Here is a 24,859-nt window from a genome sequence, read left to right as displayed (position 1 = left end):
GGTCTGTATCGGGCCTCTGGGTTTCCAGTGGTTTATTAAAGATTGGATTGTTTAATGTTATCCTTTAATGCAGAGATATTTCTGTGGATAGGGAGTCTCCTGTGTTACTGGACAAGAAAGAACAAGGCTTTCATGTTACTTGTTTAAACGATTAAGCACTGATGTTTTGCCGTTTGACATGCCATTGTTTCTTGCTCTTTCTAACCAGTCTTGTTTATTCATTCCTTGTGGTTAATTATTGCTCTCATTCTCTTTCTGGCATGTCTTCTCCCTCTCTGTTACTGGATCTGTAGGGGGAAAGTGACTGAGGGGACTAAGTGCAGGACCAAGGAGGAGAGGATTAACTGTCCCTGTGGGAAGCTTGAGTTACTGCTGCCACATATGCACATTTTCACTGCTCACAGTGAAGGGAAAGTTAACAAAGAGCTTGTCACCTAAAGCAGGGTACAGGGGAGTAGGAAAAAATTCTGCAAGTAATTTGTATTGACTAACCACGACAACACAGCACAGGCAATTCAGGTCTACTTATTACTTTTTATTATTCAGTATTTGAGTTATAGTAATATCTGCAGGTACCAGGCAGGTCTGCAGCAGCATTGTGAGAGATTCTGCTCCAGCACAGACTGGGTCAGCACTGGAAGTTTATAACTGTATAACTATGTCAGCTGAGAATATATTATAAATGTCCTACTAAAATAACTATATTGTTATAAGCCATAATATTGCATCACAGCAGACCTGCCCTCTACTTTTGCCCCTTATTCCTCTTCCAACACAGGAAAGAGATGATGCGGGTGAAACTTTTTTTTTGTCATTTTGCGTAGTTAGATTTGAATGCAGCTGCAGCAGTTTAATGCTGCTGTAGTTTCAGGCAACATCGGTCCACAAGCCAATGCATGTAAGACATACCCTGCCCCAGAAGGCATCATGTCTCAGTAGGCAACAAGTGGGAAATGAATCACAGGTGTAAATGAGTCATGAATCTGTTGAATAGTGACTCTGGACGAAGTGTATGTCTCCTCACTGGATATGGGCTGGCATTTGCCTACCACAGGAAAAGACAAACCACTCTAATTCCACATCAGTGCCAGTGCAAGTCTACTGAAGTTAATGAAAAGCTGGAGTAATTTTAGGTCTCACCTAAGGTCTAAAGGTCTGGTTTGTTATCTTCAGCGCTCATGAGATAGTGTGCCAGGGGCTTCTCAAAAAGTAGCTAGCTAGCACCTTAGTTTTGGTGCCTGAAAGAGCACTGACAATTTGATCTGCCCTGAAGAGTATCTTTAGCATCTTCTTCCCAATAACTAACTGAAATAAGAAGGAATTCAGCTCCTATTAGAGTTTTATATAGTTGCCAATAGGCAAATTGGCTTCAAGTTGTGACAAGTGGTGCTTGAGAAAGTATGAGAATAAACACTTGTGCAGAGTTTTCTTCAAGGCTTCGTGTGACAAATAATAAAGCAGTCAATTTCTATAGACTTTTTCTCCAGGATTTTAATGCGATGGCTCTGAAGTTGACTGATGGCAGCTCTGGAGCTTGCTGCTTCTGCAACTGACCCAGCAACTTTCGTGTAGAGTGGACTCCTGACACAATTCTAGTGGTCTGATATATGCAGCTTTATTAGTTCTTCATATATTCACAATGCTTTAAGCTTGAGATAAATTCTGTTGCTATCAACTATGTGCTCAGGATATTCTCTCTCAGGTTAGCACCAATGTATAGCACTTGTTTGCAATAGGTGTAGAAGCAAAAATTCCCAGAAAATTGCCAAGTTGAAACAGCAACCTCTAAGTTCTGCTAGATTTCTGGGATTTTTTTTTTTTTTTTTCAAAATCAGTTATGACAGCAGCAAACACTGATCTATAAAATTCTGGTGGCTATGTGAAATATTTTTATGGATCTGTATGTTTTAAGCATCCTGTCTGTACATATAGAGTATCAAACCATATAGGTTAGCTTGTTTTATCACTTCCTGATTGATTATGATCTCTATGGTCCTAATCAATAAGCTGTGTAGATTTAGGAAGCTATCTGATGCAGATTGTAGTCTAAAGCACAAATATACAAGTCAGAGCTAAAGTAGTATCTTGGCTTGGTAGATGGCAATAGGTGACAAATGTGGGTAAGGAAATTTCTGCTATGAATTTAAAGCTGGGAAAACAATGGGTTTAACTGTCAAAGCATGGGATGGCATAACACTGGGCTAAACAGCTTGTGGTGTAAGATGCTTTTACGTCGTGGTTCAAAATATATCAAATATACATGATAAGGACATGCTGCTGAAGTATAAGCAGTTAGAATACACAGAGAAAAGCAAATCATCAGTTGGAGAGTGATTGCCACAGTGCTATAAAAATAAACAAATGACTGCAAAAGGAAACTGGGATCATAAACATCAGACTGAACTGCTGGAATACCAGAAAACTCCTGAGATGCCGATATGAGAGTGCTGCTCTATATTGTACCTCAGGAAAGCATAACTTATTTAGAAACCTTTCAGCATGAGATTCATCACAAAAGGGTCCCTGGTCATAGCAAAAAGAAAGAAGAGATGGTACAACAGCTTGAGACTAGTAGATGGACAACAGCGTCCTTTATTAGCCGAACTGGAGTCCTAGCAAACTAGGACTGGAAAACTGTGGGTTAATGTCCCTGGAAAGATTAACATCTGGAGGTCATTCGATATAGATAGGAAACAAATCCATGCATCCTGCTTCGCAGTTAGTGCTCTGTCTCCAGACAAGTCTGACTCTTATTACCTCCTTGTTGATTTTGTCAGCAAAGTGCATTCACACCATCTGATTTTAAATGTTAGTTAAGAGTTAATTTTAAACATTAGTTTATCTGGAAATGCCTCCATTAACTAGGCAGAAGATTTCGGTTGCTTACTTCAGGTGCTTTGTGTTGCATGTAACAAGAAGCCTAAAATATTCCAGAGTGTTTTATATGAATTCTCAGTTACTGCATCTGTCGTGGTCAACTTCAGCATATGGCCAGCTAGCCAGGAAAAAGTCGTCTGAAGCCTTCAGTCAATACACATTAAAACATCCTGTTGTGGTTTGAGTCTACACTACTTGCAAAGGTCCTTGGTTGGTGTTTTCTCACTACTATTCTGAAAACCATCGCTGTGGACACTGGATGCTTTCAGGTCTGTGACTACAGAAAACAGCATAGGTGATGAGAGGAAATATTGTATGACTACTATTATTTGGGTATGGAAACCACATCCAAACAGCAGACATTTGCAGATATCCCCCTACTGTTGTGAAGATTACTTTATTTAAGAAAATTATCTTGTTTTTTTCATGGCGTCCCATTCACTGTCCTAACTGTGGACTGTGCTGAGAGCACAAGCAGTTGTCAATCTTTATTTTTCCAGAATATTTGGTATGAAAAATTCAGATCCTTTCAGTGGTGACCAGCTGGTTTAAAATCGGAAGGGGAAGAAAAGGACTGGAGAGAGGGCATTGCTATGTTAAATAGCAGACAGTAGCTGATCATTTTACAAAAGTTCACCTATGCTTAACATCACCTACTGAGCCTGCATTTTGCACAACTGAGTTTTGAACTGATGTCTAGTGCCTGGTCTATCTAGAGTGTTGTAGGAGCCCAAATCAAGTACCACAGTACAAGATCAAAGAAATTCTTACTTCAAAATTGTTTTTAACATTAACAGCAATTATGCTCTCTTTCTCTTCCTTGGCTACTCTGTGCTGTTCTGCAGGTCAGAGCTGATTTTCATTTCATGTGTATTTAACTCAGATTTTCTTCTGGATTAGGTGAGGTACAATGCATGTGGGAAGAGAGGTCCAGTATCTCTGAGTGCTACTGTTAAGAAATATATCCTGATTTCAGACTCATTTATGGGCCACATCAATTACAAAATAAGCTTCTCAGATTCTCTGCACATAATGCATACTTTACAGGCAGACAGGGATCAGCTATTCACTACAGAGTCTGAAGTGCCTGGGGCTCTTGTCTCTGCTTATATCCATTAGAGGTAAACCAGGGCTGATTATAGGGAACACTGTACTTCTGATCACGTCAATGAGCATAGCTAGCAAGTATTCTGGGGGCAGATTCTCATCTCATTTGCATTGGTGCAAATCAAGAGTAATTGCATTATTCCAGATTGAGAGCAGGTGAAGTGACTTAATATGATTTTCTGTCTCAATAAAGTTATTATTGAATTCAGCCAGTGACTCTGTTTTGTCACTGTTTTCCTTTGATTTTATGCTGATATGCAGTGTTTAACTTTGATTCAGCGTGAAGCCCACAGACTGTGCAAAGAGAAGGTCGCTTAGGAAGCAAACACAGTGGAGCCCCAGTTCTAGGACTACTTTTTTGTGAACAGGGTTTGCAGAAGTTGCTTCTAAACCAGATTGTTTCTAGCAAGTCACGTACCTGTCTGCTGGCCCTAATCAAACCCAAACTCAGGGGAAGCCGGTAGCCTTCAAGCACCATAATCACTCATTGCAGAAATGGGTGGAGAGAAAAGCAACCCATGCAGCAGAATGACATTTAGCTAAGAGATAAAAGGCACTCTGTTAGGAAAAAAAAAAAAAAAAAAAGAGCCAGCTTGAAAGATGATTTAAAAACAGAAAATTCTTCACATGACCCTTTAAGACAACATAAGCCCTTTTTTGTTTCCTGCTTATTTCAGCCTGTTCCTGGTCAAGAAAGCTACAGCTAATAATTGTAACAGAAAATCTTCCTGTCTGAAAATGATCTCTTCCTAATGGATAGATGATTCCATATGGTTTCATATGTCATAGATGGAGAGAGAACATATTGGACGACTGGCCACAGCTGGCAGTTTGTGTTAGTGCCATATGGATAAATGTGTGAGCTCTACTGCATTGTGTATTTCAAGTAAACCATTTATCTAAACAGGTGCTGACCCACTGGGAGAGCATTTTAATGGTCAAATTTGCAGCATGCAGCAATACCAAGCACTCCGTTCCCCTCTCTTTTTCTGCAGTGCAAACACAAAACTCTTAGGCATCATTTGACTCCATTCTGCGTTTCACTGCATAACTCCATTGACGTCCATAAAAACACACCTGGACCAGACCCTTTGTAAATGAGACCAGAATCCGGCTCTCCAGACTGCATGGATATTAGAAGAGCCGTCTCTAAAGCTCTTTTTGGGAATCGGTCTGTGATACTCACTTCCAATAGGTATTGCTATATTATATTCAGGAGATTAAAACCATTTCACTTATATGGCTGCATAAATACAGTTTCAAACTTTCCAGTTCCTTGAGCTACTGTGTTCCTTCCCTGGTTGCAGCTGAAAATTTTACACTCCTTTTCTTTCCATGCCATAATCATCTCTTTGTCTAAACACGCTGCATTTTGGAATTCCTTTTGCTTGCATTCCTAGTACGTGCGGTTCAAGGTACTTGCTGACTGATTTACGCTGGGCTTGTGCAGCTCCCTTGGAAATGGAGCAGAACACATTCCATCCACCTGCATAATAAAACCAGCCAGTGCCGGGTGGAAGCACTCAAACTACAGCAGAAATAATCTTTACTTAAGTTTTCACTTAGTTATCCGTCTCTCCATCAACTCTTCTGACTGTCTGTGGTATAAATCATGCCAAGGGAGTAAACCTTCATGAAGAAATAGTCTCTAATTATGTTCTGTTCTAGAGCTGTATCAGTGCCAGCACCGAAAGACTAGGGTGGGGGGGAAATGCCTTGTCTGTGTATTTCAGCAGCATTTTGATAAGAGTGCAGCCCTCTGTTAATTTGGTCCTAACATCCAGAAAGTTGTAATATCAATTAAACTCTCTGGAGTCCTTCCTCTTGTCTTATCTGTTTTACGAGCAGTGTTGCTCTCTTGCCTTTATCACAGGAGGTAATATTTCACACGAGAGTAAATTAGGTCATTTTGGAGTTAAACCAATGCACAGTCCAAAGCTTAGACTGGTAATTTCATTAACAAGATATGAATTGGACTCCCCATTTGCAGGGCAGAGAGTTGGTTTGGTTAGGAAAATCAGAAATTCCATGGTGGTTAGAGCAATAAGTCATAGAATCACCAGGTTGGAAAGGACCCACCGGATCATCGAGTCCAACCATTCCTAACACTCCCTAAACCATGTCCCTAAGCACTTCATCCACCCATCCCTTAAACACCTCCAGGGAAGGTGACTCGACCACCTCCCTGGGCAGCCTGTTCCAGTGCCCAATGACTCTTTCTCTGAAATTTTTTTTTCTGATATCCAGTCTGAACCTCCCCTGGCGGAGCTTCAGGCCATTCCCCCTTCTCCTGTCCTCTGTCACTTGGGAGAAGAGGCCAGCTCCCTCCTCTCCACAACCTCCTTTCAGGAGGATTCAAACTATCACCCCATGCTTTTTTCTGCTCAGCAGTTTCACATCACTAATGGCTCACTCCTGGCTCCTGAAAGGGTGTCAGAGTCAGCTTCAACCCATCAGAAAGAGGAAGGTGACACTGATTCTTATCTCTCATTATCTGTCTAACTGTACCCTGAATCCAAGGTGCATGTTCCCTCACTTCAGTTTATTTGTGCTCGTATATTCTAAATGTTAGCTAAGCTTTCATAGCCTAACAGTAATAGCACAGCTTAAACAGCAAGTTCTCAGCTGGTTTTGGTGCACACTGTGCTGTGGGAGATTAAAAAGAAAATCAGAAACTGCGTGACAGAGATTAAGATGATTCTGAATCGCTGTGCATAAAACTGAGTCCCCTTTGTGCCTCTTATCTGCTGTTTGAAGTATCATTAGTTAAGGTCAGTGTTGGGGGGAGCAGGGGAAAAAGTCTTTCGGAGAGGATATGAGAAGCCATTTCAAAAGACAGTGCCTCACCAGTAAATACAGCACAAAAGTTTCAGGTCAGCACTGAAATGGTGAATGAGATGAAGTTGCACCCAAAAGAAAACTTGTTCATCCGGGAGGCTTTCGTATCTTGTCGCAGGGATAAAAAAAGATCAAAGTGTTTAAACACGTTGATCCACTACTGAAGAAAATTTAGTGCTGGCAACAGAGAGCAGCTGCAGTATAGCTGATGTGTCTAAACTCACAGCAGGGGACTAATTGCTCCTATGGATATAGGTTGGCTTTAAAAAAACAGGTCTGAAGGAAATTCTTTCTCATTCAGAAAATGATAGGGATCTATTGGTAAGGAGTAAAATGCCAATTTACAGTACGCAGCATCAGGAGGAGGGACAGAGCTGCTGGGAGCAGAGCTGCAGGCTGGGCAAGGGGGTGGGGTGCATAAGGATCTTCTGCTTTTGTTCAGCTTCTGTTGTACAGAGAAAAATCCCACCAATTTGCTCAAGATTATAGCATTAGCTGTGAGCCTTCCTTCAGATGTATTGAATATTGAAATGAGGAAGGGTAGCTCAAAGACAGGCCTTAATAATATTTGTACAATGTACTGTCCTGGAGGGTAGCCTGGAGGGGGGTGGGGGGTATTGCCATCAGAGAATTCTGAATTTTCTATAAAAACTGAAATGTTATTTTTATACAAATTAGCACTTGAGCAGAGGGTGGAGAATAATGAAGTTGATTATACTTAAAAGATAATCCAGTAAACTACTCCAGTACAATCATAGCTGTAAAAATACATATGACAAGTCTGGTGGAGAGGCTGTTATGGCATCTCATTAAACATGTTCCTTCTTGCAGTCCTAGAGCTCAACAGAAGGTGTGTTCCTATTTTTTTAAAGGACCAAGTAGAAAAAGGGTCTGAAGCAAAGGTTAGTGATGGGGTTTTTCCCATGACACAGAAGTTGTTTCTGGCAGAGGTAGGAACTGAATTGGATTTTTGTGTTTTGGTGTGAATGTTGAGAAGTTTGAGTTCTTTTGTGTAGCTGTTACTGAATGCCCCCCTTTTTTTTTCTTGTTCTAAGGGAAATTAAGAAAAATGCTGCAATTTTGATCTGCAACATCTTCGTCATGAAAGTATAGACCTTAGTAACATCATATGTACTCAGTAAAAAGCAAAGGTGGTTCAGCCACCTCAGTCTTTCCCGCTGAGAAGGAGTGACATTTTTCCTCTGGGAGGAAATTAAATACTCCTGTGCTGAATCATTACTGTACAGTACAATATGCTGCTCTAGCTCCAGCTGTTCAGCCTTTTTTTGGTATTTGTAACTCTTTTCATACAGCAAAATTCATTAATTAGTGTAGATAAATTAATGTAGATAAATTTGTGAGTATATGTCCAGTCACATAAGTAAAGTGTATGCTTTGGCCATTTTTAACACCACCTCATTCTTGAGACTTTCCAGGAGAATCTGAATTATTCACCCTGGGCTTCCAGGATAATCAACAGAGGGAGAGAAGGGCATTCAAAGGCCACAGACCTCTCCTGTCACCACAAATGAAAATCTTTTCGTAGCTCTAGCCTTGATTGCTTCTTTGCAATGGGGACGGCAGTTAAAGCTATTCAAATGTCAATATGCCACCTAAATGCAGGAGGCAAATTCTGCCATGGTTTCCAGAGAGGGAATCACAGCATGCCTAGATATGACTTACCATGACAGCCAGTAGGACAGACTACTAAGCATTCAGTGATGGGATAGACATAGCACGAGGTGGGCTGCAGAGAAAGACTACAGTTATGAATGTATTCTCTTATTCATGGTGCATTGTGCCATTTGGGATGTGATAGAATATCCCACCAGGCTTCTCTTTGCCTACTGGGAAAGGTGCAGGTCTTTCTCAAGTATTGTGTCAGACCTGCCAGCCCAGGAGATGTCTCAGGTCATGGTGTCTCAGAGTCAGAAGCATTCTTGGTTAGTCCCAGGAGAAACACTGCCTGTTCCTCTTTGGATCTGTCATGTGTTGGAGTGTGATCACGTTGAACTGGAGAAGAAAAGCTGTGGCCAAGGCACAGGGGATGGTTCATGAAGAAGTCCCTACATGGTCCACTCTGAATCCACTCCTTTCTCAACACGCTCCCGGCAGTGTTACACTCTCAGGAAGCAAGGAGACAACAGTGAGGAGAACAGCCTGCCAACCCAGAAGCACTGAGTTTCAGGAACAGTGTCATTGCCCTCTGTTCCCATAGTACTTATCTCACTAATGTAACAACCAGTTGATTTACAGCAGTAAATCAATTATGAATTAAGGAACGGGTTGAGCAACATATTTCAGGCACAATGTGCCCATAAGCAGTGCAGAACTATCTACCTCTTAGTCCGCACCAGCAGCTACATAATGTAGGAAACAGCTTTTAAAAATATGCTAAAAGACTATTTCATATCCATTTCATGTACCATTAATTTGTTACAATGCTTATACTGGGAGCTTTTGCTTTGTGTACTCTGTTAATCATTGGTGTCTGGCATTTTTTCTGCTTATTCTAATCTTAAGAAATTTGCAAACACAAACGTTCAGTGGAGTTTTTGTAGAAAATGTGTTATCTTTGGCAAGTGGGATAAAAACATTGCAAGAAAGTTGCAATTTTCCTGAAATCAGGCGTTTTCAATCCATAGTACTTCAAGGTTCAGATCTACAAATAACATACAGAATGACCAGATAGCGTGTATAAGGTGATATGCAAGAATAGTTTATAGTCTGCAGGAAATGTGGGCTCCATATAGTTTAGTCTACAATTGCCAGCCTTTATTAGGGTCAAGTTCCTCATCCTTGAGCTCAATAGTTGTATTCCTGTAAACTTCTCAATGTCAGCTTACCTACCCACTGACAAAAAAAAATAAATAGGGGCAGCAATTACCCTTCATTGGAAAGTGTTTCAAGGGTTTTGGATTATAGATCCGCATTGGATAAAGGGAAAGATTATTGCTTCCATTTAACAGCTTTAACAAAAAGTGTATTGATGGTGAGGTTATGTTTTATTGTTGTCTGAGTCTGCGCTGAAAGATCTGAAGCCATTACAGAGCAACAGTTGAGCAACAATTATCCAAACTTCAGTTGTGAACTGGGAAACATACAGCGATACTCTTCTAGGCAACACAGAAATTCCTTCTTATACAAGGACATTTATAATATATAGTTCAAATTGGCCAGGAGAAATTGTTTTAGTTGTGAAATGAACCCAATAGAAAAAATATTCTTTCCACAGAAATAGATGAAAAAAATATCCAGAATTCAAAGAATTTATTTTTTTTTCGTAGTAGACCAGGAAAATATTTATTTCGGAGATACCATTACAGAAAAGATGTTTTTTAGTGGTTTGAACTTAGCCATGTGGATTATGAGCATTTTAAAGCAAACTTTGCGGTGGTGTATAAAGAATGGTTTCACATGACTTTCTAGACTATTTTACAAGCCTTGATCAGATCAGTATGTTAATTTGAAACTTTGCAAGTACAGGACGAACTTCACTATGAGAGAGAGGCAGTTTCATTTTGGTACAATTACTTAGCTCACCTGAAATCTAAAATCAATACATCAAATTCCAACAGCAGAAACAGTTCAATTAATGTCATAACATTTCAGACTGAGGAAAATGCTAGCGTTCTTCGTTCCAGTTGACCAAAACTGAGTATTCTGTCCTCAAATTCTTCTGGCTTGATGAAATAAATTTATTACAAAATAATTATTTTTTATATTATATTATTATTCTAAAATAAGTTTATTATTTTGATAAGCTTATTATCATGGTCAACTGTAATGTTTTGAACAGTGTCATGACTGAAATGCAGCTTAGCCTTTGTTAAGGCAACATTACAATTATTGATTGAAGGGGCAGGTGTTCAATTGCACTGAGAAAACATAGCTTTGAGTGAGACTCATTGACTATTAACTTAGTAAGAACTGGACATCTAAGTGAGTCTAGGTTGATAGCTCTTTAACATCTAGTATTTAGATGTCTAAAGTTAGCTGAGCTAAATCTGTGATGACCAAAGTATATACAAACAAATGAGACTTAGATAAGGCATGATTAAAAGCAGAATACGAAAGCCAACATTTTACACAAAGCCTGTCTGGTGATCTTGCAACCACTGAGGAGGAAGATCTTCGTACACAAAAGGTACAGGACAGTCATTCTTTGATGAACATTAAAATGTAATTCTGCCGAAGCTCAATAGGACACATTCCACATCCACATTTCATAGAAATCCAATTTTTCATGTGAAATTATTACACACAGAGAAAATTATCTTAATTCGGAGAAGACTCCACTGTGTAACCTTTTCAATCTTTCTCTATAAATGTAGTCCTTCAACTGCTTAAAACTCAGCCTCACTGTTCTTCAAAAAAAATTGTAGCAGTGGAAATAAAATACTGTGAAATGGCCCCTATACACAGTTGGAACAGATTGGGGTATGCAAAACACTCAGTCTGCTGGGAGCCATCCCAGCTGATGTGGTTCAAAATTTACTTGATGTGTGGGCTAAAAGGAAGAAGTGTTTCAGGAAAGTGCAGCTTTCCAGGCTGCAATGTCTTTCCATGTCTGTAGTTCCTTCCTCAGTATGGTCAGTCTGCCCTATCCATGTCCCTCTAATGGTCCTCCCTTGTGTACTTCTTCTCCAAAAGAGGTTTGGATAACAAGCCTTAACTCTTTCCCAACCATATTAGTGTCCAGGATGGTGATCCCTCTGGGCAAATCTTGTCACCTGATGTGGGTTGGCTATGAAGAACGTCCTGCTAGATTTCTAAGCTCTGACTTTCCCTATATTTCCCACCAAGGGCTGATTGCGTGGATGATGATCATGATTATAATTATAATATTATATTTTTCTGTTGACAAGCTGTCTGTGTATGGCAACATAATATTAGGCTAAAGCAAATAAATATTTCTACACAGAGCGTCTATTTGGTATGAAAAGAGAGGATGTGCAGGTCTGGAGCATCTTTATAGAATCATAGAACCATAGAAAAAATTGGGTTGGAAAAGACCTTTAAGATCATCGAGTCCGACCATAAACTTAACACTGCCAGGTCCACCACTAAGTTATGCTCCCAATTGCCACATCTACATTTCTTTCAAATACTTCCAGGAATGGTGACACAATCATTTCCCTGGGCAGTCTGTTCCAGTGTGTGACAACACTTTTGGTGAAGTAATTTTTCCTAATATCCAATCTAAACCTCCCCTGGTGCAACTTGAGGCCAATTCCTCTTGTTCTATTGCTTGTTACTTGGGAAAAGAGACCAACATCCACCTCCCTACCTCCTTTCAGGTAGTTGTAGAGAGAAGTAAAGTTATGGCAGTCATTGCAAAGGAATATGCTGCCTTACAGAAAGATGTCCCTTGACTCCACTTAACCCAAAGAGGCTCCTGTTTTCATTTGCCTTGAGGAACATGCCTATAATCTCCAAATACATCAGCCATGGTTTTCTGTTCTCCATGGGGGAATTAAACAATGAGAGGTTGTCCTGTGAGCAGGGCTTTATTTGGGAAAATTATTTTTGCTTCATTTCCACACACACTGTCTTCTCTTCCTGTCTCACCCCACTTAGCTGCTGTGTTCCACAGCAAACCCCCAATCATCACTTACAGTAGAGGGTAGTAATGGAAGAAGAGATGGAAATAAGTGTGCATCTTGGAGGCAATCAGGGGCAGCAGTGGCCAGCTTATATATTGATGTATTCATTTAACCCTTGTCTTGAGTAAGCATCTCCAACTCATCAGGCTGTCCCCATTCAGCTGTGGCGCTCTGAGGGAAAACTTGGCTTCAGCATACATTGAAGTTCTACTGACTCCAGCAACACTTAAACTTGTGCTTAATGGCAAACATCTCCTAAAAGCATTGTTTGGGGACGGGGTGGATTACAGAACATGTCTAACTGCTTTTCAGGGTCCTCAGGTCGGGCCCAGAGATAAGGACTAAAGTATTCCTGGTCAGAAATGCATAATTAGTCTGAGCGGCCCTGTTGAAGTCATATCTAAGATCTACTTCCTTCCCTCAGCCTCTCAGTGGCAACCAGGCCATCTGCTGTTGAGGATGACATTAATTACTGCCATCTTTCAGGGGTGGGAGTGTTTCTTGCGAAGTGAACACTGTCATAAGGAATTCAATTGCTACCACAGTGACTCAGGGACATCACACCTACTGTGAGTTAACAAATAATGGACCAAAGCAGTAGGCGAGGCAGGAAAAACTCTGCTGTTTCCAGCGCTAAACACCGCTTAGACCCCCTCAGTTGTTATTTTGAGTATATGAAAATAGGATACATGTCCAAAAATCCCTCAGGTAAGCAAACCCCTAAACAATCCAACCATCCGACCATCAAACAATCCAGCCATGAAAAGTCTGGGTTAAAGAGCACAGGAGGTGAGAAATTGTTCTCTCCTTGTGTGTGGTCCCTGATGCAGACACATTGTTTTCACAACACTGATAATGAAAGCATTTTTATTTTCATATGCTCTTTAGGGTACAATGTAATATATCAAAATAAATCATTGTATCATATGCCTGTTATGAATGAAAGCTGATGCACCAAATGTCAATGTTGCTCACTTTGATTAATCAATGAATATTGCCAATTTTGCTAGCAGTGTTGAGGAAAGATATGGTAGTAAAAGGGGAAATGATGACTTGATACAAAGATACAAATATAAAGATTTGGTAAGTTTGTATAGTTTTGGAGACTGTTTTTTTTCAAGTAAGGAGAAATATCCCTTGGATCTGTGCTTTAGTAGTTCAGCATTCCCCCCCATTTTCACTTATTAAATTAATTCAGTAATCATCATATTTGAAAAGGCATTCATTTCAACTGCTACAGAAAAAAAAAATTCTGATGAAATCAAAAGCATTGGCTTCAAGGCCACCCTTCTTCCTGTGAGACAGGAAGTATCTGTGTGGTAAATTAACTATGGGTGAATGCTAAGTCTTTAATGAGAAAAATCATGCTCTGTCGAATTCAGCCTTTCATGTGAAAGCTGTTTGGGACCTTACTGAAAAGAATGTGTTAATCAAGAGAAAAGCGTAATTACTGTCTTGTCAACAGACACAAATGGGAAAGCCTGGTGAAAATGAGTTTGAAATTAACTCCAAAAAAAACCACACAAAAAAAGAGTTTTTCTGTAAGGTTTTTGGAGAGCTTGCTTTATACCGCACAGTGATTTATGACAATTGGAATCTCACTATTTCTGCAATTAATGTTGCTGGATGCTTCCTATTCAGGGGAATTTTAATCATAATAATGCAAATTGAATTATTATTGCAGCTATGCCTCAGAGTTCATATTTCATATTGAGCCGAAGGTTCAATATTCAGCATCCTCCTCAATGAAACATTCCCATTGTATGGATAGATGAATGTGCACCAAAGGTAAAATAACTGAATTATATAAACCAGAATAGTATGTCTGGCACATAGCTTCTAATTTTCCTGTTTGGCTGTAAGGTCCCAATTCAAGCTTTTTAAACCAATAATAAATTATTGCAACGCACTGCTAATTGCACTCGCTGAAGTTGTGTATAGTATAATAGCACTGCCGGTGGACTTAGATTAAGTTTCTTATACTTATTTTTAGCAAGTCAAACAATTTATTTCCAACTGGGCTGTGTTTAAAAGTTGGGAGTGAAAAAAAGTTTTAATTATTTCCTACTATGAGGAGAATACTGGTGACAAACATTTTGTCTTCTATGTCTTTTTGGACTAAATATATTAATGAAAAAAGCAGAAGCAAGAACACACATTAATTTTGATATGTGTTTAAAAAATATAATGAGTATTTATAAGTTTTGTGCCTGCAAATATTTTCTAAATAGTCTTCATGGTTTTACCTCCCTCTGTGCTTCCTTAGATCATTTTTTAGCTCATTATTAGTTTCTTCATTACTGCTCATCCTCCTGGAAATATTTGGTCTTTTTCCTCTTTCCTGCTTTTTCTTTTCTTCTTTTTTGGGGTTGTTTGGGGTTTTTTTGCCCATGAGTTTTGATTGGTGAGGGGGTGGGAGGGAAGAGGTATTAATTGTCTTTTTTTTTTAATCCTGCTGACTTTTATTAAAGAAACAAATTAACTGAAAGTTTCCGAGAATATTTCAGAGCTCATTCAGAAACATCAATTAATGTTTCAGGAAAGAAATAACCAATGCAGAGAAAGTCCATGCTACAAATGCCTTCCTTAACTCTTTTCTCTGTAGCAGAAAGGTGTTCTTTTCTTTTCATCCAAAAGGAATGTAACTACCATATTAAAACTGTTTAACAGAAGGTGACAGTGGAGGAAGTCATGCATATAGACAGGGTGAGACCCTACTTTTGGGAGAAGAAAAGAGTGCAGCCATAGAGCAGTGTCTGAAGCTTAACTGTCCATCACATGACATTATTATCCTCTTGATAGGAGAGGCAAGACATCCTTACATGGGGAACACATTTTAAACTTTGCATATCTAGGTTCAAATCCAGTACAAATTTTCTGTATAACCTCAAGGAAAATGCTTTGGTCTGGGCCCTCGGAAATATCTGCACATCCAGATGAGAAAGAAGGGTACTCTCTTTTTCTGGCAATGCTTTGCATCTATTTGGGCTCAGCCTTTCAAAATGGCATTCAGGTCATAATGTAGATATGTACATATTAATATAAACATAGATTTCTTTTTTTCTTTCTTTTAAAGAAGAGACTGTGGTGCATTTTGTAGTTCATACCAGAGATACACAGGCAGACGTGACATAGCATCTTCCAGAGGAGTGATATAAATGCAAAAGCAAACATGACCTCTTGATTTGCAGCCATGACTGCTACAAGAGCAGAGCTGACCACTTCCTTATTCCCTCTGAGCTGGATATTTCATGGAAGTGAGAGTAATAGCACTTCCCTACCTTGATAAGTAGTTTAAAAATGCATATATTAGAAATCAGGAGAAGTATAGATATTATGGCGGTGGGGGACCTTAAGTGCACCAGAGTCCTGAGAGAAAAGAACAAACAATTTATTCTCACTTTCTCCTCATTTCCAGATCTCCCACAAAGGCGTCTGGATGAGCAATGGACTTTACTTCTTTTGTTTTCCCTCTTACTGAAGTGAACACCAGGAAGAGAAGAGACTCACAAAATTAATTCAGATTGGCCTAGATAAGGACCCTGTGATGCTGATTAAAAACCATCCACAGGGCCATTAGCAAAGTGAGACTATAAATGAAAATGCGATGAATCTCATGAGTTTTCTAGTGGGAGAACATCAGCAAGCAGTCTGGTGTCCAGCTTTCTTTAGACATCTTCATTGATTAGCCAAAAGACAGGAAAGGAGTACATGTTAATTAAAATCACAGATGATCCAAATTGGGAGGCAATGCATAAATCTGTGAAGATAGAGAGATGAGAAACCTTAGGCAGAAAATGACAATATGAGATGCAGCTTGTGGGGAAGAAATAATCTGTGTGAGGAGACAATCAGCAGAGAGAAGAGTGGCTCAAAAAGCAGAATTAATGGGAGAAAGCCAAAGTATGTGTACCATGGGGTAAAGGACAATGTAGCAGAGCAGGTGTTTAAAGGTGACCTTTGTACCTTTTCACTGGACTGCTTGGATTCAAATTTATTTACAACTGGTAAGATTAAAAGGTCAATGCAGTTCAGACCATATATGCAGAAACAGGTTACAAGGAAAGACGTGGAAGCTCACCCCTATGACAGTCTTCTGTCGCATCATTCACACTTCCTGATTTTAGTTTTTTCCAAGATGTTGTGCACCAGAGTCCAAGTGGAAAGAACAAGACGCGTCCGTGTAAGATCTTAGTCATTTTGCTGTAACAAACATAAAAGATTTAAGGAAGGAAATATTTGGGATAACCACACAAACGAGGAAATTCTTTCACTTTTTGAGAATGGTAAAATCACATTACAGGAAAAGAACAACTAGCATGTTACTCAGAAACCCTTGAAACTACAGTAGAGGACTGGGTAAATTACTCTTTTGACAAAGGGATGGGTGTTTGCACAGCTGACAAAGGAGAGGTATTTAATTCTAAATGCTATAAGGAAAGCCTTAGTTTGTATTTAACAGATACATTTATGTCCATGGGATGAATAAGCACACCTTATAACAGTGCTGATATGACATTACATGAGGAACCACATATGTATAGATAACTGTTTTATGTGCCTTATCTCTTAGCAGTTGTTTTTAATTCAATTAGCATAGAAAATAAGTTAAAAATCACTACACAAAACACTTTTTTTTTCCCTATGTTTTTTACAGGTAGACTGAGAATAACACACTACCAGGTTAAAACTGCATCCTGCAAGAAGGATTTCATGGATTATTCCTAGAAGTTTCTAAGAGAGTACATATAAAAAAGTGAGTACTAATTCCAATATCGGGGATGTTTTAATCATGTTTTTTGGTTTAAAATCAAACTATGATAGTTGTAGTTGTTCTTGTAGATTTCTCCGATTGGAGTTGTGAGGAATTTCACTGATTCCTTTAAATCATGTCTATTATTGATCTGTGACTATTTTTATTATCTGGCAATGAGAATGCGCTGTGCCAGGCATTCTAGAAACATAGACATTCTCTGCATGAAATAACTACATCGAAGTACAAATCAAGAAGCCATAGACAGTGACAGACAGATGGAGATCCATAGATGTAATAAGAGAGTGCTGGTCAATATGACAGGCAGTACTATAAAGCGTCACAGCCCGGCCCTTGTCGGTGCTTTCTAGATATTACAGCAGGGAAAGTAAGAGAATAATAAGCTTATTTTATAGATATTTATCGGGAGCAGCATGGTAGAAAATAGCACTCATTTGAAAATCTAACACATGGACTATGGAAAGTGGTTGTGTGGGTTGATTGGATGCAGACAGTCTAGGTTTGATATAAATGGGGAAGGGAATCAATACTATATCTGGGCCTTTGCATACCGGGAATATCATCAGGGCAAATTTACGTCTGTGAAAAATCAGAGAAAAGGATTCTGCAGTAATTAAGATGTTCAATGATAAAAAGGTCAGATAAGAGCTTTGCCTGGGTCGGTAGAGTGAGATGAAAGGCGTTATCTTAAGTGTGTTATTCTGAACATATCTGCAATACTTCCTAGTAACTGGAAAGTGACATTTGGAAGAGGAGTATGAGTTGAAGGCGATATCAAGGTTATAGGCATGTGACGGGATGGTGACAATGTCCACAGTGATAGAGAAGAAAATTTGTTTAGAGATGATGACTGGGACTCCTCAAAGGGAAAGCAAGCAAAATTGAGACTGTTGAGTACATAGAAAAAGACACAGAGAAGAAGAGAAGTAGAACCATAAACAAAGAATCTCAGAATATTTCAGGTTGGCCAGGACCTCTGGAAATTGTCTAGTCACATGCTTAAAGCAGGGGTTTCCATAGGAGAATGCTCAGGGTTTTGCTCAGTTGTTTTTTAGTAATCCTGAAGAGTGAGGGTGCCACAACCTCTATTCCAGTGTTTGAACACCTTCAGTGCAAATAAGATTTTACTAGTATCCCAATGGAATTCCCTGTATTTCAGTATGTGCCCACTGCTTCTTGTCCTGTCAGTATGCATTGCTGTGAAACATCTGGCTCCTTCTTTCCCTCAGCACATTAAGAAAACTCCAAGCTCTCTCATCCTCTCCTCATACAGAAGGTGCTCCAATCTCTTAAATTATCGGAGGTGCTCCAGTCTCTTAAAAATTATCATAGCTCTTCACATAACTTGCACCAGTATGTCCATGTCTCTCTCATACTGGGGAGCCCGGAAATGGACCACCAGGGCTGAGCAGAGGGGAATACTTACCTCCATCAGCCTGTTGGGCGATGTTCTCCCAAATGTAGCCAAGGATACCATTGACCTTCTTTGGCTGAAGAGCATAGTGCTGGCTCACAGTCAACTTTGTGTCTGCCAGGACCTCTACCAGCTTCTTTTCCGCCAAGCTGCTTTCCAGCCAGTTGTCCCCAGTTTGTGGTGGGGAGGGAAGAAAGAAGGAAGGGGAGGTCAGAGTGGAGACAAGGAGTGGGAAGGTGAATGGAGAGGAGGGGAAGTTTTTTAACCATTCTATTTGGAATTACTGTTTGTAACTGGAAAGTCTGGTGGGTTTGTATTTTTAAAGGACAAGTGAAGAATGAGAAGTGTGGGAGTGGGTGGGAATAAAAATGAGGCAAATGGGAGGTCCAAGAAGAGAGTAAGAAGGAGATGCTGCATCTCAGATGAAATAGTAAAGATAAGGCAATGAGAGGAAGGGATTGGAAAGTGAATAATAATGGGAATCTTGTTATAGTAGACAGTTTTCTCATGAATGAAACTGGTAAGATCCTGCACAGAGGTGGAGACAGCAGGAATGGAGGGCCCCAAGGACAGCATCAAAATGGCACAAAGTTTTCAGAAATTGTATTTAGGCTACTAAGCTAGAATGGTATTTAAGTGGGAAATAGACAGAACCAAAGAAGAGAATGAATTATCAGTGGGAAAAAATGATCTGATCATATTTCCTCCCGAGGTGTTTTAACAGGTAAGAAAAATGGTGGGTTATGTTGGATATTTTGGTAATAAATGCAGAGACCAGTCGTCCTGTATGGGCAGTGAGAGAACGTTGGATCTCTCTAAAATATTCAGTCCATACAGCACGTGAATTGCTTGTAGAGAAGCCTGTCTCTCTTTTGCTCTCTCTTTCCTTGTGGGCTACTGCCTAGGGCAGCTAGATATCTGAATTATGCATGGCTATTGTCTAAAACTAAGTGGGATGATTGCAGGAATTAATGTCTCTAAGCCCTTATTTATCATCTGTGATGCACGGGTCATAGTTCCTCTTTGATATTTATCTCCTCTATTCAGGTTTTAAAAGCTTTTCACATGGAAGGTGTGCACACAGCACCTAATGCTACAGGGGAGGACTGGGACACCTATGAGCTCCTGCCATACACAGAAGCAGGAAATATTCACCTCAACCTGCAAAGTCTTGACACGAAAGATGAATGGAGAGAACTAAGTGGTTGTTAATGATAAAAATGCAAGTACGGTAGGGGGAGTTATAAAACTCTTAGCTCTGAATAGAAAGTGATATTTAGTTGAAACTGATGCAGAATTACGTTGACTTGCAAGATGGAATGGAAGTGGGTAGCAAGCACCAGTGCTACAATTACCAGCCCTGTACAGATGCTGACATAAATAACAGAAGGCAGCTCCCAAAATATGATAATTCTGCCTGCAGGTTATGGCCAGGAATTTGTTCTTTGCTGTTTGGGGAGGAACCACTGTCTGGTATAAGGAATTAAATTGCCTCATTCATAAGAGCAATGAACACTATGAATTCATTGGGAAGACAGAGGCCATCTCATGTATGTGTATATATACATAGGACATATATATCCATATCTAGTCTATGCAAATTAAATATACAGTATGTTGGGGTTTGGGTCATTTGGAAGTATTAGGGGTGGTGTGAGCTGAAACGTTGTGTATGTAACCAGGATTCAAAAAGTTGAGTCTTGAGAAAGATCTCACTGCAAGATAGAGACTACACATCAAAGGAAAAAAAGAGAAAGAAAAAAGATAGAGGTGAAAAAATGTCAGAAATATAAGTGTTTTCAAAGTCAGGGTTTCATGGTAAGTGGTTAAAGTATAATAAAGTGACAGCCTACAAAATAACTAAGTGAAATGAGGAAAAGGAGAGTAACTGCAAAATAAAACAAATTCCTGGTCATTGTCATGAAAAGATCTCTTTACTAAGAAATGGTTAAGTTCTCAGGATGTATCTTCATGGCTTTTTACTGATGGTCAATTCTTGCTCGTCAACGTAATCTGAAGAAGTTTTTTTTAAAAAACAAAAATTACTTCTCAGTTTTTCTTAACTTTGATGCTTTCAATAACTTTTTTTGCTGCCAGCTGATCTGATTAGCGATAAAAGGTGATAGTATCAATAGCAGATCCCAAATCAAGTATTTTCTTTGGACCCATGGAATTTTTCCCCAATTACGTCCAACTGGACAGTCGAGGAAGCCATGCCAGCTGTGTAGGAATCACATATCATGTCAAGGGCTCATTCCATAGTCACCTCCCACGTAAGCCATGCTGGCTGATCCAGAGGAACCTGCTGAATGGAGCTGGCAAAAGGCAGCGTGCACAGAAAATAAGCATTAACAGTACAAATAATAGGGGCTGTTATTTTACTGTCTTATTAGAAGGAATAAAACACCTCAGGGTAGGTACACTGTTTCTCAGAGTGCTTTTCATCTTTGCTTTGGAGCAGCTAACATCTTTGCTTTGGAGCATTGATTTGGAAACAGGTTGATTTTCAGAGTTGCTGCTCACTTGCAGCTCTCGATGGAAACTGTGGTTCATTGCTGATCAGGCTACTATTACTTAGGTGAGAAAAGATAGCATTAGCTGACTGGCATTAGATTTCTCAGCTGGAAAATGTTGGCTGTTGTTGGCTTTCACACCATTCTGCTGCAAATTATGCACTCTTCTCCTGTCTGTTTTCCTGTTTAATCTCAGAATGCAACTCTTAGGTATTTTAGGATGTTTACAAACACTTTATATGAATACATTTTTGGGAAGAAGTTTAGGTAAAAAATCTCCTCTATCCAGCTAGTTGGAGAGTACTAGATAATGTGTATATATTTTCACATTTCCTTAAGACCCCTATTTTCATAGCCTTGATCTACCTGTCATGGGATCTACACAACATATATTCCTGTTTATACTACAAATCCAAGATAAGCATCTTTATCAACTGTGTATTTATACAACATCTAACACATTAAGCTAGTGATGCACTTAAAACCTCCAGGTGCTACAGCTATAGAGATGGTGTATAATAATAGGGAGCTGCTTATTTTCCCACAAAGCATATTGTTTCAACTCACAATATAGAAAGACATTAATTTAAAAGGTTCTATTTCTTCAAATCAATCTGTCATGCAATGTTAATTAAGCATTAATTGATACTTATTTCTCTGAGGCACCAGGTCATAATTTTTCTTGAATAAACCTTGAAGTTTGGCTCAAAATGCTGGAGGAAGGATGAAATAGGTTGGTCTTTGAGACTAGTAGGGGCAGTATTTATTTGTTTATGTATTAATTGTCTTATTTATTTTTGCTGTCAAGTGCATCAGTCTCCGTAATCCTCTACCCCACCACTGTTTGCCAGAGGAGGAATTCAAAAAACAATAGGAAAAATGTAATCAGTTGCTTGACTATGGAGTGTGTGTGGATGAGTGGGCGTAGAAACCAGTATGAAATCAGAAGTTTAATACAAGAACTGTTTGTATGTTGTCAGTCAATCTTTTTCTCCCTGTTCAGATTTGTGAGTGAATAGCAGACATATTTCTTGGATTCATCAGGTTTTAGTTTTTCTTGCTTTACTACAGAAAACTGTTTTCAGCCTAGGTTTTATTCCTTCTGTTCTGACATGCAAGAGTTGTGCTCTCACACCCTCCAAAGAACTGGTACGCAACAGCAATGTTGAAACTAAGATCCCATCATTACACTGTTTGGCAAAAGAGGTAAATTCACAGCAGTGAAACTGACTTTGGCTGCGGATACGGAGTATCTAAGAGAAATCTTCCCTTGGAGATACTTATTCCTCATGTCCTTGTAGTTTAATAGTACACCAAAATATCATGACATCTTCCTTCTGAACGCCATGTGCTATTTAGAAAGCATTAATGATGTAGGCTTAACCCGCAGTCTGTATAGTGCAACACCATGTATACATACCGCCCACCTCAATGGACAGATGCGGTAGCATGGTTTTGCTGTCTTCAAGAACTTACCAAGTTGCTTTCAGGGTTTCCTTATGTATCTCTACATGGTCTCGCAATGTACATTAGAAACAGATACATGAGATGAACACAGGTGATATGTCGAAAGTGCTACAGTCGCAGCCTGTGGCACTGGACAGTGCAGATGGCACCATGGCACCTGTTGTAGAAGATACAACAGTTCCCTCTCCATCACTGCCTATCTTTCCTCCTTGCAGCACACACATTACTCTTATTAGCCCTGCAGAATTGTCCAGAGCGAGTCTGAACCCCATTGTAATGTGCCTAAAGCTCCTTGATGCTCCTTACTTTGCAGCTCTGATTGAGCAGCGTGAACCATTGTGCCATATGCCACCTTTGGAGACTCTGTGCAAGGCCTGGTTTGTCACCCACAACCCTGGTACAGAAATCTGACTTCACTGTGGGATCGAGTGGGAAGTACACATTCAGGGATTTTCATCTCAGTTTGCTTTTGTTCTTTCATGTTGGCTGAGGTAAACTCATTCTGTGTGAGGTAAAGTTGTCGAACACCTGGGCTACACTTGTTTTAATTTACAGATTCTACTTAGATGTTGACTGATAGAGTGAGGATGATGGCAGAAAAAGGGAGCAAAGTTTGCTCTGGGACATATAAGCATCGGTTGGCATTCTGCAGGAGAGCACAAAATGTTTCTGTTTGAAAAAGCTGAGATTTTTCATCTAATTTTAATGCTAATTTTTCAGCTGCGTATGACTCTATCCTCAACTCTGCTGCTTGGGAAGTTAGGTTTTTTGCATGCTTTCTCACTGGGGTCAAGAAGACGATGCATATCATAAGGTAAAATAAACAGGAAAGTGAGTAGGGGCATTCATCTCTCATGCAACAGGATACCCCAAAATGCAGAAGTATGGAAAAGTAAATGAAAGTGATTTATAGGATCTGTCTTCACCTGGTAGAAAAAAAAGCACCTTTGAGTACTGCTGCTGCAAAACTGTTCAGTATGTGTTTAGCTCCTGTAAGGAGTCTTATTAAGTCCTAACATGAAGGACAGGCTTAAATAAGGAAGGCAATTTAAAATACACTTCAACAGGTGAGATCCTTCTCCTTACCCCATTTTGTAATAACAGCATAGTATTACTTTATTATTAGTATTAGTTTATGTGCCTTTGAAGTGGAGAAATGTCACCTTTATCACTGTATTGTTAAATTAAATATAGTTTGGGTTTTTTTGCAATGGGTGCAATGCGGATATGACTCTTGTCTGGTCTAGGGAAAGAAGCAAGTTCTTTATTCTATCACATTTAACCTCTTAGCAAGAATGGACAGTCTGGCTCAGCTGGAAGTACTATCCTGGACAATTACTATTAGCAGTGTATTAACCTAATGTGGCCTTGCTGTGAAAGATAAGTACATTGGATTTTAATACAGGGATCAGCACCTCTGAATTACACCTCAGCTCAGAAAAGACAAGTAACAGTACATGGTAGCTTTTGCAAGGAACTTGCAAATCTAGCTGAAACAAGAAATACAACAAGAAATACAAATACTGTTATGGGAACAGCAGCCAAAGTATAGAGAATCCAAAGGCTGGAGAAATGTTTTTCTGAGCTGGACATCTGACTGAAGGAAGTTTGTTCATCCCTGCATGATGGAAATTATTTGTTTTCCCCAAGGATTGCTAAATATAAGATGCTTGTGGGGAGGGGAAGGCAAACGCATGCCCGAATCGCACATTCAGATCTACAGAGCATTCAGTCCTTTCAGTAAAACAAAAATCAGCTTGGCCAGCCTTGAGTGAAGTTCCTGCCTTGGTCAAGGTAAACACCCAATTCACGTGCAATCCTCAATTTTAACTGTCTTTTTAGGGAACTGACATTTTTAAGTGTAATTACTGGGTACTAAAGAGCTGTACTTCTGACAATACCATCAAGGCTAGAACAAGAGATGCTCCCTAAGAAGCTTCTTCAACAGGCAAATGCAGAAAATTCTGCAAATTTTTACAGGACCTTAATTAACCCATATTAGACCATGTGTTACAAATCCGGCTGTGCGGGGCAGTGCTCAGCTGCAGAATTTGCCCCAAGTTGTGTTCTCAGTTACAATCAGCTATACTGCCAAGGGTGCTGACAAAATGTTCTTGCCTCCCATAAAATGTGTGCTCTATAGTCATAAGTGGTGGCCTTATGATGTGAGAGGACTTTTTGCACCTCTATATACTTGTTTACAAAGGAGACCATCCGGGACTCTGACAATCTGAGGACTGAGTTTAGATCTGTCATTTATCTG

The 24,859-nt window shown here is 39.6% G+C and overlaps 1 protein-coding gene across 10 annotated transcripts in view; it reads left to right on the top strand.

Moving 5' to 3' along the window:
- TENM4 (teneurin transmembrane protein 4) overlaps positions 1–24,859 on the top strand; it is a 606,655-nt gene that overhangs the window by 182,905 nt on the left and 398,891 nt on the right. For all 10 annotated transcript variants that reach the window (XM_054066504.1, XM_054066489.1, XM_054066498.1 and 7 more), the window contains one exon: positions 17,086–17,184. The gene's annotated coding sequence lies outside the window, so the exon portion shown is untranslated. The remainder of the gene's footprint in view (positions 1–17,085; positions 17,185–24,859) is intronic.

Source organism: Cuculus canorus, chromosome 1, assembly GCF_017976375.1.
Source record: "Cuculus canorus isolate bCucCan1 chromosome 1, bCucCan1.pri, whole genome shotgun sequence".
NCBI classification, from domain to species: domain Eukaryota; kingdom Metazoa; phylum Chordata; class Aves; order Cuculiformes; family Cuculidae; genus Cuculus; species Cuculus canorus.
This window is presented reverse-complemented; position numbering and strand designations above follow the sequence as displayed.